This window comes from Acomys russatus, chromosome 7, assembly GCF_903995435.1.
Source record: "Acomys russatus chromosome 7, mAcoRus1.1, whole genome shotgun sequence".
In the NCBI taxonomy this organism is placed as follows: Eukaryota; Metazoa; Chordata; class Mammalia; order Rodentia; family Muridae; genus Acomys; species Acomys russatus.
This window is the reverse complement of record NC_067143.1, coordinates 68,468,571-68,486,275: the sequence shown is the minus strand read 5'-3', so window position 1 is coordinate 68,486,275 and position 17,705 is coordinate 68,468,571. Positions and strand designations below refer to the sequence as shown.

The following is a 17,705-nucleotide window of genomic DNA, read 5'->3' as shown; positions in this document are numbered from 1 at the left end:
TCTACCACAGACAGAGATCTGCCTAAAAATGAGCAAGCTTGGATGCAGGCAGAATCAATAGCCAATTTCTGTTAACACAGGGTAAACAAGTACTCAGTAGTTCCTGCCTCACAAATATGTCTGTCAGATACATCAGGCTAGAAGGCTGAAGGTGACGCTCCAACATTATTGAGAGTTTTGGGTGACTGTTCAGGCAGCAAACTGTCTCTGTCATTTTTTCATTTTGGAAGCTGCTAACCAACACTTCCAGTTTACTCAGGTAATTAAGTTTTATTCCTTCTCAAGTCTCAGGTGGGGTTGAAAACCAGCTAGTTTAGTCTGACAATTAAGCTTAGTTGTTTAGAGGTCAAGATGTTTTTAGGCTTTTCACCAAGATGGCGCTGAAAGTGAAGAAGGAAGCTCCTGCCCCTCCCAAAGTCAAAGCCAAAGTGAAGGTCTTGAAAGCTAAGAAAGCTGAAAGGCATCCACAGCCACAAAAAGAAGATTCACATGTCACCCACGCTCCAACGGTCCAAGACCCTGCGGCTCCGAGGCAGCGCAAATACCCTAGAAAGAATGTACCCAAGAGAAACAAGCTTGACCACTATGCCGTCATCAGATTTCCCCTGACCACCGAGTCAGCCATGAAGAAGATAAAGGACAACAACACACTAGTGTTCACTGTGGATGTCAAGGCTAACAGATCAAACAGGCCGTGAAGATGCTCCATGACACTGATGTGGCCAAGTCAATCCACTGAAGGCCTCACGGAGAAGGGAGCGTGTCTTCAGCTGCCTCCTGACTATGGTGCTCTGGATGGTGCCGACAAGACTGGCATCATCTCAACTGAGTCTTGCTGGCTAATTCTAAATATACACCTTTTCACTATAAAGAAAAAAAAGATGGTTTTAGGTCTAGATAGATGTTTTAAGTTGATAGAGATGAAATATGATATTATTTTCTTTTTTCTTTCTTTCTTTTTTTTTTTTTTTTTTTTTTGAGACAGGGTTTCTCTGTGTAGCCTTGGCCATCCTGGATTCGCTTTGTAGACCAGGCTGGCCTCAAACACACAGCGATCCGCCTGCCTCTGCCTCCTGAGTGCTGGGATTAAAGGCGTGCGCCACCACGTTCAGCATGATATTGATTTTCATTCAGAATTTTAGACTCACCAAGATAGGAAAGATGTTTTCTTCCAGTTGGCCAAATACAAATGGCAAAAACACTATGAATATAACATTTATATAATTCCTGATTGTTTCATGGTTCTTCTTGCTGTATGTGGTTTATTTTATTTATGTGTAATAATACAACTGTATATGTTTTTAAAAAGAAATATAATTTAAAAATTAAAAAGAGAAAGAAAGAAAGAAAGAAAAGAAGCCTGAGACTGATTGTCACCTATAATAAAGTTTAGTTTAAAAAAAAAAAAAAAAAAAAAAAAAAAAGCCAGGTATGGTAGAGCACGCCTGTAATCCTAGCACTTGGGAGGCAGAGGCAGGTGGATATTGTGAGTTCGAGGCCAGCCTAGTCTACAAAGTGAGTCGAGGACAGCCAAGGCTACACAGAGAAACCCTGTCTCAGAAAACCAAATGAATAAATAAATAAGAAAGTAAGAAAAAAATCTAGGGGGTTCGGCAGTGAGAAGGGATGGGGCTGTGACCACAATGGGCTGGGCCCTCCCTATGGATCACTAATTAAGAAAATTCCCTATAGGCTTGCCTGAAGCCAAATCTTATGGAGGCATTTCCTTTTTTTCTTTTCTTCCTTTCATTCTCCCTCTCTGTTTTTGCTTGTTTGTTCTTCACTGTGTAGCCTGGCTGTCCTGGAACTTGCTCTGTAGACCAGGTTGGCCTTAAACTCAGAGAGATCTGGGTGCTTCTGCCTCTCAAGTACAGGTTAAATGTATGCACCACCACTGCCTGTTTTCTTTCTTTTTCTATTATCTTTTTAATATTTTCTTTTTTATTAATTAGCTAATTTATTCATTTTATATCCTGGTCATAGCTCCCCTTCCTACTTTCCTCCCTTCCCCCTCCTCCCTCCCCTATTCCCCAGAGAAGGGGACACCCCCCTACCCACCCACCCCAGCTCATCAAGTCACATCAGGATTGAGTTTGTCCTCTTCCCCTGTGGCCTGGCAAGTCAATCCTGACAGGGGGAAGTGACCAAAAAACAGGCAACAGAGTCCATGTCAGGGACAGCCCCCACTACCCTTACTAGTGAACCCACATGAAGCTTGTGCTGCCCATCAGCTACATCTGTGTAGAGGACATAGGTCCAGTCCATGCATGGTTCTTGGTTGATGCTTCAGACTTCACAGGCCCCTCTGGGCCTTGGTTAGTTGGTTCTGTTGGTCTCCTTGTGGAGCTCTTGTCATCTCTAGGTCCTTTGATCCTCCCCCCCACCCCACTTTTCCACTAGACTCCTTATGCTTCGCCCAGTGTTTAGGTATGAGTCTGAGCATCTGTTTCAAAACACTGCTGGGTGGGTCCTTTCAGAGGACAACTCTGCTAGGCTCTTGTCTGCAAGCATAGCAGAGCATCCTTAATAGTGTCAGGGTTGGCTCTCTTCCATGGGGTGGGTCTTGAGAATTTTCTTGAGGTTCCTTCCTCTCTGATGACTTTAGCTTGTGTCAAGCTCACATAAAACTAGCTAGCACAGTGTAGAATTTTCCCCTGTGGCATCATGTTGGTGCTGGGGCTAGGGCTGGATTTTGGTTGATACAGTGCTTGCTTGACATGTAGGCAGCTTTGGGCCTGGTAGCCAATGCTGTATAAAACTAGGAGTGGTGGCTCATGCCCATAATTTCAGCACGTAGTAGGTGGAGGCTGCAGGAGCAGAAATCTAAAGCCAACCTTTGCTAGAGACTCTAAGAAGAAAGGAGTTACACATTTTGGGTTTTCACATTAGAGATGCTCAGCCTGGGGGTTTAGAAAGAGTCTCTCCGTATCTGTCTATAATATACAGAAAGTAGTGTATTGTGCACGGACCTGACTTTGGTGGATTTTTTCTTTTCTTTTAAAGATGTATTTATTTATTATTTATACAGCATTCTGCCCACATGTGTGCCTGCACACCAGAAGAGGGCATCAGATCTCACTATAGATCAGTGAGCCATCATGTGGTTGCTGGGAACTGAACTCAGGACCTTTGGAAGAACAGACAGTGCTCTTAACCTCTGAGCTATCTCTCCAGCCCTGGATTTTTTTTCTTAATTATACCTTTTTTTTTTTCTTCATTTTTTTTCTTCTTAATTATATCTTAAGCAGGATGTCATCCACCATTTACTCTGGCAAAGCTACAGACAACAAGAAGAGTTATAGGGGAATAACATTCCTCTTACAGATTTTCTTCTTTCTTTCTTTCGTTTTTTTATTTTGCTTTGTTTTGGTGTTTGAGACAGGTTTTCTTTATGTAACAGCTCTGGCTGTACTGGAACTTGCTCTGTAGAGCAGGCTGGCCTTGAACTCACAGAGATCTGCCTCTGCCACTGCCTCTGCCTCTGCTTCCCAAGTGCTAGAATTAAAGGTATGTGCCACCACCACCTGGCCTCTTACAGAATTTCTGTCTTCCAAACAGTTAATGGGTATTAAGTGTTTTTGATTTTTAAATTATTTTTATTATTTTATATGTATGGACATCTTCCTGTATAAATTTTGTGCATATGTACCTGGTACCTGTGGAGGGTGTTGCATCCCTTGGATCTGGAGCTACAGATGGTTATAAAATGAGATGAGTAAATGGCCGCTCCAGTATGGTGGGGAGACGGATTTTAATGTAGACATGAGGTGAATGCAGCCAGAGGCATCTGGAAGAGACCAGACTGAATGAACCAGGCCATGAGAGGAGAGGAAAAGGGGGAGAGAAGAGAAAGAGAGAAGAGGAAAGAGGGCAAGTGGACCAAGAGAAGAGACCACACACACACACACACACACAGAGGTGGGGGGGCATGCAGAGAGAGAGAGAGAGAGAGAGAGGAGCCAAGAGAAGAAATGGGCGAAATGGCAGGATTCTCTAGGAAAGTGAAGCTGAGGGAAGGGAGGGAAGCCTCTGGGCTGGAGAGGTTTATGGTGGGAGGCGTGATGAGAAGAGCTGAGAGGAGCCACAGGTACTGAGTGAGCTAATAGGAACCCCAGTTAGCTCTTTGTCCCAAGTTTCCTTGGGACTTAACATTTGTGAGCAACCATGTAGGTGCTAGAAGCACAACCCAGGTCCACTGGAAGAACAGCCAGAGCTCTCTCCAGCTCCTAAGCATTTTCTTTTCAAATATTTTTTTCTTTTTCTTTTTTCCTTTGTGACACAGGGTTCTCTGTGTAGCCTTGGCTGTCCTGGATTCACTTTGTAGACTGGGGTGGCCTTGACTGACAGAGATCCACCTGCCTCTCTGCCTCCCAGAGTTCTAGGATTACAGGTGTGTGCCATCATGCCCAGCTCTTTTCAAACAGTTTATTTGTGTGGGAGATGATGTGTGTGTGTGTGTGTGTGTTAGTTGAACAGAAACACACAAATGGCTGGGCATGGTGGCACACGCCTTTAATCCCAGCACTTGGGAGACAAAGGCAGGTGGATCACTGTGAGTTCAAAGCCTGCCTGGTCTACAAAGTGAGTCCAGGACAGCCAAGGCTACACAGAGAAACCCTGTCTCGAAAAACCACACACACAAACAAAACAAAATAGAAACACACAAATGAATACAACCACAATTGAAAGAACCCACAGCCCGACCAGGCCCAAGTGCTGCTGATTCATAGAATAAACAGTGAGCTAGATAAACACACATAATTTTGAGCCACTAATGGAAGCTATTTTTATGGCAGCAAGTTAACTGATGCTGTTTGTGTTTAACAACTGAAACACAACTTATGGGGCAGTGACGATATTCCCCATCTGGCAGGTGGTCAAGACTGCTACCTCAGCCATCTGGCAGAAAGCCGTGCCCCTGCAGACAAAGGTCCAAGCTAGAGGTGGAGAGTCACACCACAAAGCTGCTGCCCTTCATTTGTAAGGGAGCCCTGGGGTCAACCTTGGGACAGGGCCATTGACTTTGTCTTTAAAGCCTTGTTCTCAGAGCTGGACTTTGATTTTTAGAAACAAAGACAACGTCCAGCCAAGTCTGGGAATGAAGTAATCAATGCGCCTTTGTGGAGACAAGAACAAGAAAGGGAACACGACCGTAGAGTTATAATAAGATTTTTCTTGCATAGCTCACAAACTGGGTCTGACAGCAGTTCTAAGAGTCGCCATGGGAACTATTTTTTTCTTTAAAAAATTAAAACATTTTTAAGTTTGGCATATAGAAGTTATACATATTTATAGGTTGTCTTGAGGCACTTTGGCATATCTGTTCATACGCAGTGCACATGGCTCATTTCTTTGCAGTGACTACATTGCACCAATGACCATGATGGACGCTGGCTCTGGAGCCAGAGTCCTAGGTTCAGACCCTAGCTCTTCCTCTTAGTAGTCTCGTAAACTGGGCACCTCTCTGGACCTGTTTCTTCAGTCACAGAGTAGGGAAGACAACGCCATCCAATATCAGAACCACAGTGATGATGGTGCAAGCCTGAGGATGGGTGCTCAGTGGGTAGTGTTGGCCTCCCATGCAGGAGGCCCTGAGCTTGATCCCAGGGCCACACAAAACTAAGCATAGTGTAATCTCAGAACTCTGGACGTAGAGACAGGAGGTTCAGAAACTCAAGGTCACACTGGGCTACATACCCAGTCCCAGGCCAGCCTGTGGTACATGAGGTCCAAGTCAAAGCATCACCACCACCAAAACAAGATCGCAGAGTAAAGTAGTGTGGGGTTTGAACAATAGACCCCAGCATTTGAGTGTTTGGTCCCCAGTTTGAGGAGGCATAGGGGCTGTGGCCTTACTCCAGGAAGTGTGCTGAGGGCAGGCTTTAAAAGTTGAAAGACTTGGTGCCATGCTGAGTTAGCTTTCTGTTTCCTGCTCAGTTTAAGATGTGAGCTCTCTGCTTCCAGCACCAGTGGCCATGTCTGCTACCTGCTATTCCTGCCATCACGGACTCTAGCCCTCTGGAAACTTATGTCTTTCTTCTACACATTGCCTAGTCTATAGCATTTTATCACAGCAACAGAAAAGGAACAAATGCAATTGGCCCCTGGCATACAGGAAGCACTCACAGCGGCTCTAAGCTGGCCTCCCTCCACTGACTCGGATGGTTGCTGATAGGCTAGATCATTACATAAGAGCCCCTTCTTTGAGTCACTATTCAGTTAGGTGCTAAATCCCCAAATATGAATCTGGGTTTGGCTGTTGGGACCCATGTGATTGTCATGATTGATTCTGGCTTGCTGGGAGTTTCATCTTTCTAGATGAGAAAGGACCATCTCCTGGAGTGAGCTGCAGAGGTTGAGCTGCAGAAGAACTGACTGGCACCTTGGCTCAGCCAACGACTGGTTATGACCTTCTTCCTTCTTTCTTCTTTCTGGACTGCAGTTTCTACAATTTAAACTGCTAAGAACACCAGCTACAGCAGCAGGCTGTTCTCTGGAACCAGTGGACTCTCACACACAAACACAGAGTGAGGAGGCTGACCAGGGATGAAGGCAGTGCTCATGCTTGGGGTTTGCTGAGAACCTGAGTGTTCTCGCATACAGAAAAAGGAATTACGTGCTGGACTCTAAGTGCCCCTGTTCCCACCAAGTCCATCTGTTGAAATCCTAGGCCCCAGGTGACGGCATCAAGCAGAGAGGCCTTCGGAAAGTCATGAGGTCCATGTGTGGATCCTGTGAAGAAACTGAAGCAGTTGTGGAGAAGCAGCTTTTCCTGAAAAGCATGGCCTCCTCACTTGGCCCACAAAGTAGGCAAATGCAGGCTGAAAGCTTAGCACCTCTGCCTTCATTCTGTGTCTACCTCCTTTACTTTGGCTGAAGGCACAGATAAATTACTGTCCCTAATCTTCCTCCAGTCACTGTGGATTCCTCACACCGTGACTATATATGATGGTGAAGCCAAATTCAGGAACAGAAGTAATTGAAGCCTGAAATAAAGATGGATCCCATGTAGAACCATAACGGAGCTGAAGACCAACCAGAGCCCATCTTAACCAGGCCTGCCTAATAATACATGCCCCTGGTCCTCTGCCCCAGTTCTTCCTTTACTTAAACTTATAAGCTCATGTTAGTACCCTAAAAACAGAGTTGGGTCCCTGTACCTCTTTTAATTTTTCCTCTTTCCAATGTGGCCATATTAAATAAACCTCCTCTCTTCTATTTTCTATCACTTGTCTCTTTAACTGGGACAGGTGGCTGAGCCTAGCTTTGCAGGAGAGGACTGTGAGAGAACAGACTTTTGGTCCTAGAAACTCCAGTTATAGGATTAACACCTCGTTTAAAAAAGGTTCTGTGTTAGGACAGCATAGGAGACAGACTGACGGCACCATCAGAAGGGCATGTAGTACTTGCCTGTAAACCTAGCACATGGAGAGTGGAGCCAAGAGTGTAGGAGTTCAAGGCCATCCTCAGTTACATAGTGAGTTAGAAACCAACCTGGCTGGAGAGATGGCTCATAGGTTAAGGGCACTGGCTGTTTTTCCAAAGGTCCTAAGTTCAATTCCCAGCAACCATATGGTGGCTCACAACTGTCTATAATGAAATCTGGTGCCCTCTTCTGGTATGCAGGCACACATTTGGGCAGAATACTGTATAATAAATCTTTTAAAATAAAAAGAAAAGAAAGCAACCTGAGCTGCATAAGACCATGTTTGGCGGGGGGAGTTGTGCATGTTGGGGAGAGGGTTGTACTCTCTATGAATCAGGAAGTGGGCCCTCCCTGAAGCAAGATAGAAAGAGAGGAAATGGATGGGTATGAAGGGCATACGCCTTTAATCTCAGCACTTGGGAGGCAAAGGCAAGGAGATCTCTAAGTTTATGGCTATCATGGTCTACATGGTGAGTTCCAGAACATCCAGGACTACATAGTAAGACTGTCTCACAAAAAAAGGAAGAGGAAGTGGAAGAGGAGGTGGAGGAGGAGGAGACATGGGAAGGGAAAGAAATCTAAAAGCCCTCACCCCTGCTGGCTGAGAATAAATACTTTTACAAATAATGTTACAAACTTGTGGCTGTACCAAAACTACTTGAAGAAGAAAAGATTTATTTGTGTCGTTCACTTAAAGATTTCAGCTCACGCACTGTGGCAAAGTAAAGCATAGAAGAAACTGTTACAAATAGGCTATTTGCCTCATGACAGTTGGGAGCAAAGAGAGAGTGAGGAAGGTCACACCTGATGACCTAACTTCCTTCCATTTCTCTCTCTCTGTCTCTGTCCCTCTCTGTCTCTCTCTCTCTGTCTCTCTCTCTCTGTCTCTCTCTCTCTGTGTGTCTCTGTCTCTGTCTCTGTCTCTCTCTCTGTCTCTCTCTCTCTCTCTCTGTCTCTCTCTCTCTCTCTCTCTCCTGTTGAAGGTTCACCACTTCTCAGGGATGCCACAGGGTGGGGACTTAAGCACCAAATCCTAACAATCTCCACCCTTTACCTCCATGAAAAAACAGTAGCTCCAAGTGCCTGCAGGTCAGTTAAGCAATTACCACTTATAAGGCCTGGGAGAAGTTTCAGTAGGTTAAGTCCTGGTACAGAAGCATGGAGACCCGAGTTGGGATCCACATGAGGCTGGGGCAGAAGGAACTGTGTCTGTAGCTCCACTGCCCCCACCATGGGCTGAGAGGGGCAGAATCCCCAGGAGCTTCCAGGCAGGTATCTTGGCTTATATGATGGTGAACAAGAGCAAAAAGGCAGAAAGTCAGGGCTGGCACCTAAGGATGTCTGCTGACCCCCATGTATGTGCTATGACATGCATGTGCCTATACTCAGAAATATAATCACACAAGTTCATCATACACATAAGCTCACAAAGATTTTTAAAAGGAAATGATTTCTTGTGTGAAATAGCTACAGCAGATTAACAAAAGGCCAACGGCCTCCAGAACACGCTTCAGTCACTTAACTGCAATCTTCAAAACAGGCCCTGAGTTTGGAAGAATAATATCCACATAGCCATCCATCTAGCCATCCACCCAATAAACATTTAGCTACTCTGGAGCCACTTATGAAGCAAAACAGAAAACAAGGAAATGAATCACACGTCAGCATTTTAAGAGCAAGCTACAAGTCAGCAGTGATTCTTCAGCCATATCAAGATAAACTATCAAGGGTCCCAGGAAGTCATGAATGACTCCTCTGCTTCAGAGCCATTTGGATGAGAGTTTGGTGGCTGGTGACAGACAGAAAGGCCCAGTTGTGTGAGCTTGCTTGGTGGCTGCTTGCTGCTCAGTTGAAGCTTCGATGTCCAGTGACAGGATGAGAGGAACAGCTGGGTGGAAAATGGCAAATCAGAATAGCAAGCATTCCTCTTGCAGATGACAAATGTGGAGGCAGAAATAACAGCATTCTTAAACCTTCAAAAATAGTCCAACCAAAGACCACACAAGCACAGCAGGGAGAAATGGAGAGAATGATATTTAATTAAGAAATCCTGATCAGGTGGTGGTGGCACATGACTTTAATCCCAGCACTTGGGAGGCAGAGGCAGGCGGATGTCTATGAGTTCAAGGCCAGCCTGGTCTACAAAGTGAGCTCAGGACAGTCAAGGCTACACAGAGAAACCTATCTTGAAAAACAAACAAACAAACTAATAGACAAAAAATCCTAAGTCGGGAAAGAGAAAAAGTGAACATCAATTCACCTGCCTTGGCTATGTGTGGCATTCAGTCTTGAGCATCCTGGGAAAAGAGCAAGAAGCTAACATTCCTTGGTACCCATGAGAATTACTAAGTAAATATTATTTGTATACTTCCTCCTAGTGACAGGAAATATTCTATTATCTCTTTAATAGATGGGGAAATTGGTCTTGTTTTCTTTTTTGTTGTTTGAAACAGGGTTTCTCTGTGTAGCCTTGGCCTGGACTCATTTTGTAGACCAGTCTAGCCTTGAACTCAGAGATCTGCCGGCCTCTGCCTCCAAGTGCTGGGATTAAAGGCGTGTGCCACCACGTCCAACTATCTGAGGAAACTGAAGCTAAATTTTTGTTTGTTTGTTTTTTAAGACAGGGTTTCTCTGTGTTATCTTGGCTGCCCTGGACTCTTTTGTAGACCAGGCTGGCCTTGAACTCACAGAGATCCACCTGCCTCTGCCTCTGCCTCTGCCTCTGCCTTCCAAGTGCTGGGATTAAAGGCGTACACCACCACACCTGGCGAAACTCAATTTTTTTTTAAGATTTATTTTTACTTATGTGCATGTGGGTATGTCTGTGGGTGTGTCTGCCACATGTGTGCAGGTGCCCAAAGAGGCCAGAAAAGGGCATCAGATCCTTGGAGCTGGAGCTACCTGCTTGGAGCCACCCAACATGGGTGCTGGGAACTGAGCTCACTCTGGAAGAACAGCAAGTGCTCTTAACTGCTGTGCCACCTCTCCATCCCCAAACTCAGGTTATGTAACGCCACAGTGCAAATAGATATTCAAGTGGTATTTTGGGCTTGCCTTTGACATTGGTCCGTTCTTGCAAATGAACACTCTTTTTATTTATTTATTTATTTATTTATTTATTCTTGTTACATCTCAATGGTTATCCCATCCCTTGTATCCTCCCATTCTTCCCTCCCTCCCATTTTCCCATTATTTCCCTCCCGTATGACTATTCCTGAGGGGGATTTCCTCCCCCTGTATATGCTCATAGGGTATCAAGTCTCTTCTTGGTAACCTGCTGTCCGACAAAATGAACACTCTTAACAACCCACATTTTCTGGGTGGTGGTAGCACATCCCTTTAATCTTAGCACTCGGAAGGCAAAGGCATCCAGATCTCTGAGTTCGAGGCCATCCTGGTCTACCAAGTGAGTTCCAAGACAGCCAGGGATACACAGAGAAACTCTGTCTGGAAGAAGAAGGTGTGTGGAGGGGAACAGCTCTCAGTCTTCCCTCTTCCCCTGCCTCAGCCTCCTAGAATGGGATGCAGCTCTCAGTCCTCCCTCTTCCCCTGCCTCAGCCTCCTAGAATGGGATGCAGCTCTCAGTCCTCCCTCTTCCCCTGCCTCAGCCTCCTAGAATGGGATGCTGGTACTGACATCTGATGTTTAGACTGTTTTCATTTACTCAGCCACAGCTCATCTGCTAGGTGTTAAAGATGAAATACAAGTTGGCACAAGCCTGCCTCATTAATCTCTAATACACACAGAAATACCTCAGATTCTTTGAAAGCGGCTCACCATTGCCTGGGGCTGGGAACTGTTTTTTATTTCAAAGTTATTTATGAAATATTAGATACACAGTCTTCAATGTGAAGTCTTAATTACGGCCCTTTTCAGATGATTTCATACCCTCGGAAGGGTGTAAATTAGAAGACTAACAGCAGAGGGAATGAGAGGACACACTGTGAGCACAGCTGCACCAGGGCCCGAAAGGAATTCCAGCATTGGCTCCACTCTTGCTGTTCCACTCCAGTCAATGTTGTAAAAAAACATCAGATACATGGGACAGAAGTAGCCTCTCCATCACCCTCCACCCTCCACCCACCACAGAGTTTACTAGTGCCTGTGGCTTTCAAGACAGGGCCAGGTCCTGCGTTCATGGTGCTTGGGACCCATGATCACTTGACTTCACTCATATGCTGATAAGTTTGTGTATACCCGCCTGTGCATCTGTGTATGGTCTATGCCGGGCTTTGAACTCAGGTGCATAGTGAAACCCTGAGCTTGCATGGTAAGCACTCTTACTTACTGAGCCATGACACCAGCCCCACCAGCAGATGTTCTGTATAAGTCTGCTGACAAAGACTCCACTGTGGCCATTTCATTGTTTCATTGTATCCCATCCTGTGTTCAATAAAAGGCTATAGCACACTGAACCTACTCCATCCAGCAGCAAGATAAGACAAAGGCCAGGACCAGAGAGATCACCCAGTGCCTGAAACACTGCTGCACAGGCACGAGAGCCTAAGCCCAGATCCCCAGGACACACATGAAAGCTGGGCACAGTGGTGCATGTATGCAGCCCTCATCACTGGGGGCTCAGTGGCCAGCCAGTCTAGCTCCAAAGCTAAGGCCCAAGTTCACCAAGAGACACTGCCTCAAAAAGTCAGGCGGAGGGCAACAAGATACTTAAAGTGGACCTCTGGCCTCCACACAAGGACACACTGGTGACTGTGTGCACGTACACACCCCCAAGACACATACACCATGTGCATGTGCTTGGGAACACACACACAAGAACAAACTGGTGAGGGAGGGAGCAGGAGGGAGAGAAAGTAGGGAGAGAGAGAAGGGAAGGGAAGGGAAAGGGAGGGGAGGGGAGGGGAGGGGAGGGGAGGGAAGGGAAGGGAAGGGAAGGGAAGGGAAGGGAAGGGAAGGGAAGGGAAGGGAAGGGAAGGGAAGGGAAGCAAGGCAGAATTACTGGAAGGTGATGATGGAGAGGTCATCTAGTTTGTCACTCAGCAGCAAGAACTGACAGGACGAGAACCAGAAACAATGGCTGGCTGGGAGAGAGCTCTGCCCCTCAGCCTCACTGCACCCAGCTGCACCTGGCATCTATTTAAGGCCACAGAGACAAGGGGGACAGATCCTAAGAGAGAACACAAGTAGTGAGTGGAAGCCCTTGAGTGAGTGACAGGAAGTGAGAACTGGAAGCAGCTTAGCCTTCAGCACCTAAGGCCAGTGGACATCTGCTTCCCTGAAAACAGCGGTGAGGGGGAGTGTTGACCCTTCCAGGTGCTATGCTGAGCACAGCCTTCAGTCTCTCCCAGGACTTGGGATCACCTAAGGTGCCCTCGGTCACTCAATAGCTGGGCAATCCCAGGTAAGAATGAACTTCCCTGCATTTTCAGACCTCCCTCCAAGAGGGGTGGGGCTGGGAAAAAGAGAGCTTAGCTCTTCTCAGGGTGGAATGAGCTGCTGAGTGGCAAGCGCCCTGGTCAGCACTCATGGGCTGCCAATGACGAATGGCGGTGGTGACAGCTCCTCTCACCTACCTGATTATTATTTCTTCTTTTCTTCTTCAATTTTATCCATGTTTGAGGTGCATGTGCCTGTGTGGATGGAGGCTACAGGTCAGCTTCAGGGGTCATTCCTCCTCAGGTGGCTGCCACTTTGTTTTTTGAGACAGGGTCTCTCACTGGGACCTGGGGCCTACCAGGTTGGCTGGAGAAGCACACGCCGCCACACCTGGATTTTACATAGCTTTGGAAATCAAACTGAGGTCCTTGTGCTTTCCCAGCAAGCACCTGATTGGCTGAGTCACCTCCTCTATTTCCAATGGCTACTACAACAGCAGGCACAACACAGGAGAGAGGGGACTCTTCCCTGCTGTGATATTGGAATTGCTGTCAACCATGTCTCTGTCCTTTTTGGTTTACAGTCTACCTCAGCAAAGCTGCATGCTAATGAAAACACTGTCTACTGTGGTCTGGCCAAGGTCAAAGTAGCAAGACAGGGAAAGTGTCTCAGTTTGAATGCACAAAGCCATGTGGCAAAACAAATCATTTCCTACAAAGCAATGTGGAAAAGACCCATCACGCCTTACATGAGTGGGAGGGACAAAGCTCCTGTCCCCATCTCTGCCCCAGGACCACAGATGATAGCTGACCTAGGAGGAGGCCCAGTGCTAGAGTTTGGCTTGGCTGAGCAGCCATGTAAGCTGAGGGCCAGAGGAGAACTCTTCAGGACCCAGCAGGTGCTTATGCAGATCAATAAGCTTCTGGAGATCAATAAGGTACTGTTTGATGGGTATGAATGAGACGCTCTTCCCTCTTCCTACAAACTTATCGAGTAAGTAAACCTACCTCATGAAATCATTGTAGAGCTGGTTCTCTCCGCCCTATCCCTCCTTGGACCCAGTACTAAGTCACACCAGGAACCAGGATCAAGAGGGAGGTCGCATCTGAGAAGCACTTGTTGCTCGGGGACATTAAGTTGATACAGAGCTGATAACTGCTGAGCTCTCTGAAGGTTCGGGTCCGCCCTGAACACTGCATAGGCTGCCTTGTTTCATCCTCTTAAGAATCCCTTAGGCAGCAGCACAGTGACTGCGCATGGAAACTTTAGTGACTCGGAAGATGAAAACCACAAACTCATAAAGGTTCATGTCAAGGTCTGTAAGACAAATCAGTCCCAAGAAGCCATTGTGCCTTTTCCCCTTTGGTGCTGGGCTTTGAACCCCAGGGCCTTATACAAGCTAGGACAAGAGCTGTACTGCTCACCTGTATACCCTTAGCCCTTTGTAAAGTTCTTTTTTGAGGCATTATCATGCCAAGTGACAAAGCCAGGCTTCACTTTGTCCTAAGAAGCTGAGACAGCAGGTGTGTGGCACCACACCTGCCAGAGGTAGACTTCAAAATGACCGAACTTTGACTCAAGTCTGGCTCTCCACCAAAGCCTGCTTTACTGACTGTTAGCTACTGTTAGCTAGTCAGGCTGGCCCACTTGCTGGCCACTACTGACTGAAACTCAGAAACAGGTATATGTGTCTTGCTCCCTCGCCTGTCCAAGACTTCTCTCTCGGGAGTAAGTCCAACAGAATAGCTTTTCAGATGTTGGCCAAGGACATAGAACATCATGCATTTTTTATTTCTAACTGTGTGCACTCATCAAGGACCAACTCTGTTCACCATGCGCTAGGGGCTGGGTAGAGTATCACTAAGCATTGAGAAGTATAAAACTAAGACAGGGAATCTGTCCTCAGGTCACTTAAAATAGTTGGGAAGGCAGGCATGTATAAAATTAAATATGTGTGGGTTAAGAATGTCTTAATTAAGGCTGTCTGAATTTACCATAAAATGAGGAACAGATGAGTACCCTGAAATCTGGGAGCAGGGATCAGTTGCCTCTCCTTTGGCCTCCAGCAACTGGAAGCCAGGAAGATGATGTGTCCCACAGGGGAACTGGAAGCCGGGAAGATGTGTCCCACAGCTGAGTCTGCACAACAAGCAGTGCTTAAATAAGCAGAGGAGAGGAGAACAAGAAGCGCTTTCTAAAATAAGGGGGAGCAAATGCAGAGGCCCTGAGGTGGGGAGGCTGGTACAAGGAGAGAGCCTGTTTAGCTGGAGGGTATTGCCTAGGAAGGAGAGCCAAGATGGAGGGAGGGAAGGAGGAAAGGAAGGAGAGCTGGAGAGGTGCTGAAGAGCCAGGCTGAGGCTCTTGGCTTCATCACATGGACTTGCCATTGTCAAATGGTGTGCTGGCCCATGGGTTCAGGGTGGTCCCCAGGTGGTGCTACTGGGAAAGCAGGATCTAATGAGAAGTCAGGGTCACTGGGGTGTGTCATCAAAGGGGACTGTGGAGCTCCAATACCTTCTCTCTCTCTGTTCTCTAGCTTGTGCTGTGAGTGGATTCACTCTGCCATCTGCTGCTACCACAGTGTGCTGCCTGACACAAAGCAACAGTGAGCTGATCATGCAGGGGAACCTCCAACACTGAGTTAAAAACTAACCTTTTCTCTTTATTAGCTGATATCTCAGGTATTCATTATAGTGACAGAATGCTAAGACAGTATGCTATGCAATTCCTACCAGCAGAGTAGGGAATACCACTCTGGTGGTAGAGTGCAGCCTAGCATGCATAAAACGCTGGCTTTGATCCCTACATTTGTGATCCCAGCACTCAGGAGGCAGAAGCAGGAGGATCAGGAGTTCAAGGTCAGCCTTGGCCACAGAGTCAATCTGAGGCCAGCCTGGCCTACATGAGACCCAGCCTCAAGAAACGAAATGGAAAACAAACAAACACCCACAAATATGACCGATGTCTTCTAAGTCATTGTTGCTTCAAGTAAAGACACAACTGCCATGGGGAAGCCTGCCAGGAGGAACATTATGTCACACGGCTCCAAAGGGTAAATGAGGGGTGGGGGTGGGCTGTGGGGGGTAGTCAGCACAGGAGTGAGTCACAGTAAGGAGGCGAGGGGGAAAGGGTAACATCAAGATCACACTGAACAAAAGTCAAACATTTTACAGAGCACATGGGAACTATCTCCACAGCAGAGGAAAGCACCAGCGAAGGAGGACCAGTTCATCTCAGACATGACTCTCTGCCGTCAGAAGGCCAATCTCGTGGTGATGCCACTGACTGTGACTACATTTAAAGACTGCAGGCTTTGTCTGTCAACCACTTTTCCCTGTAATTACTGCCTACTGTCTAAGTGGCATTTTAAGTCACCACATCTGGATTTGAATCCTGGCTCTGCCATTTGCCTTGAGCATGCTGTGAAGCTCTGCACTCTTCACTTTTTTCATCCACAGGACACAGGCAATACTAACTCAAAAGAATTTTCTGAGGCTGATGAGAGCACTGAAGTAAAGGATGATGGCGCTCTCGTCGAAGAGCCTGGTGCAGAGTGTGCTGGACCAACAGTCGGTGTTGTTACTCATCTTCCCTCTATGGACCTCTGTCCTCTGAGCATGGTGGCCATTGCTTTCTCGTCATCTCCATGAGAATAGCAGAGGGTTAACTGAAAGGGAGGCACCATCTATATAGCTACAGGGAAGTTGCCACCCATGTTGGGGTGACATTTTTGCAGTGATACAGCTGCTTTGGCAGTCACCCACACTCCTGTTGGTAAGTCCTTACCCATACTCTGTAAGTAAGCCCAATAAACATTGGTTGGCCAAGTTGGGCTTTGGTAAAATGATTACACTGAATGGTCATTGGTGCCCTACCTGGGGTGAGTAGACTGTGTCCCTCTAGGGGAAGTACACAAAACAATGGTAGGACATCTGAAAGTCTATATTTCAAAACTGTGTGGGAAACAGCTTTTCCAATCACCCTGCGAGAAGCAGACAAGAGGAGCCCTGAGGGCCGCTGTGCCACTGTGACAGGATCAGTGGATGGCGTGAAGTAACCTCAGCACAGTAGTAAGTGTGTTGGCTGAGCACATGGTGCTCTTCGCACCTCTCCCAGAGCAGTTTGCACGGAAGCTGGAGGTACTAGCACAGCATTTTGATATGAGCTGGGGACTGGAGGCAGGAAGATCAGGAGTTGAAGATAAGGACTTTGAGGATAGCCTGGGGTACATAAGATCCTGTTACAAAACAAAGAAAGAAAGAAACAAAGCAAAAACCAAAACAAACCAAAACAAACCAAACAAACAGACAAAAGAATCCCCAAAACCTCCAAACATAAACCAAACAATCAAAAGTTAGGGAAAAAAAATAGAGAAAATGAGACCAGAGGAGCAGATCAATCCAGAGACAAGTAAGAAGCAAACACAGTGTACTGTTAGCTTTAACTGTCAACTTGACCCAACCTAGAATCACCTCAAGTCAGTCTTTTTTTAACTTTCAAAAGAATGTAATTGATTACTTCATTTACTTATTTATTCACGTTACATCCCAATCATCGCCCCACCCTCCTCAAATCAGCCTTAATGAGGAATTATCTATACCAGATGGCGAGTGGACACGACTGTGGAAGACTGCCTTCCTTGACTGCTAGTCAACATAGGAAGACCCAGCCCATTGTGGGCAACACCACTCCCTAAGCAGGGGCTCCTCAACAGTATAAGAGAGGAAAAAGCTAGCTGAAAGCAAGCAGGCCTGAATGCAGGGATTTCCCTCTGCTGTGGCTGTGATATAACGAGCTGCTTCAAGCTCCTGTGCTGTGACTTCTCTGCTGTAAAGGATTGGAACCTGGGATTGTAAGCCAAATAAACCTTTTCCACCCCTGTGTTGCATCTTGTAAAGGCATTGTCACATCAACATGAAAGTAGGACACGTGTTAAACAGCA

General features: G+C 46.5%; 1 protein-coding gene across 4 annotated transcripts in view; it reads right to left on the bottom strand.

The window, feature by feature from the left end:
- Iqck (IQ motif containing K) overlaps positions 1 to 17,705 on the bottom strand; it is a 124,009-nt gene that overhangs the window by 86,974 nt on the left and 19,330 nt on the right. The gene's annotated exons all lie outside the window — the stretch shown is intronic.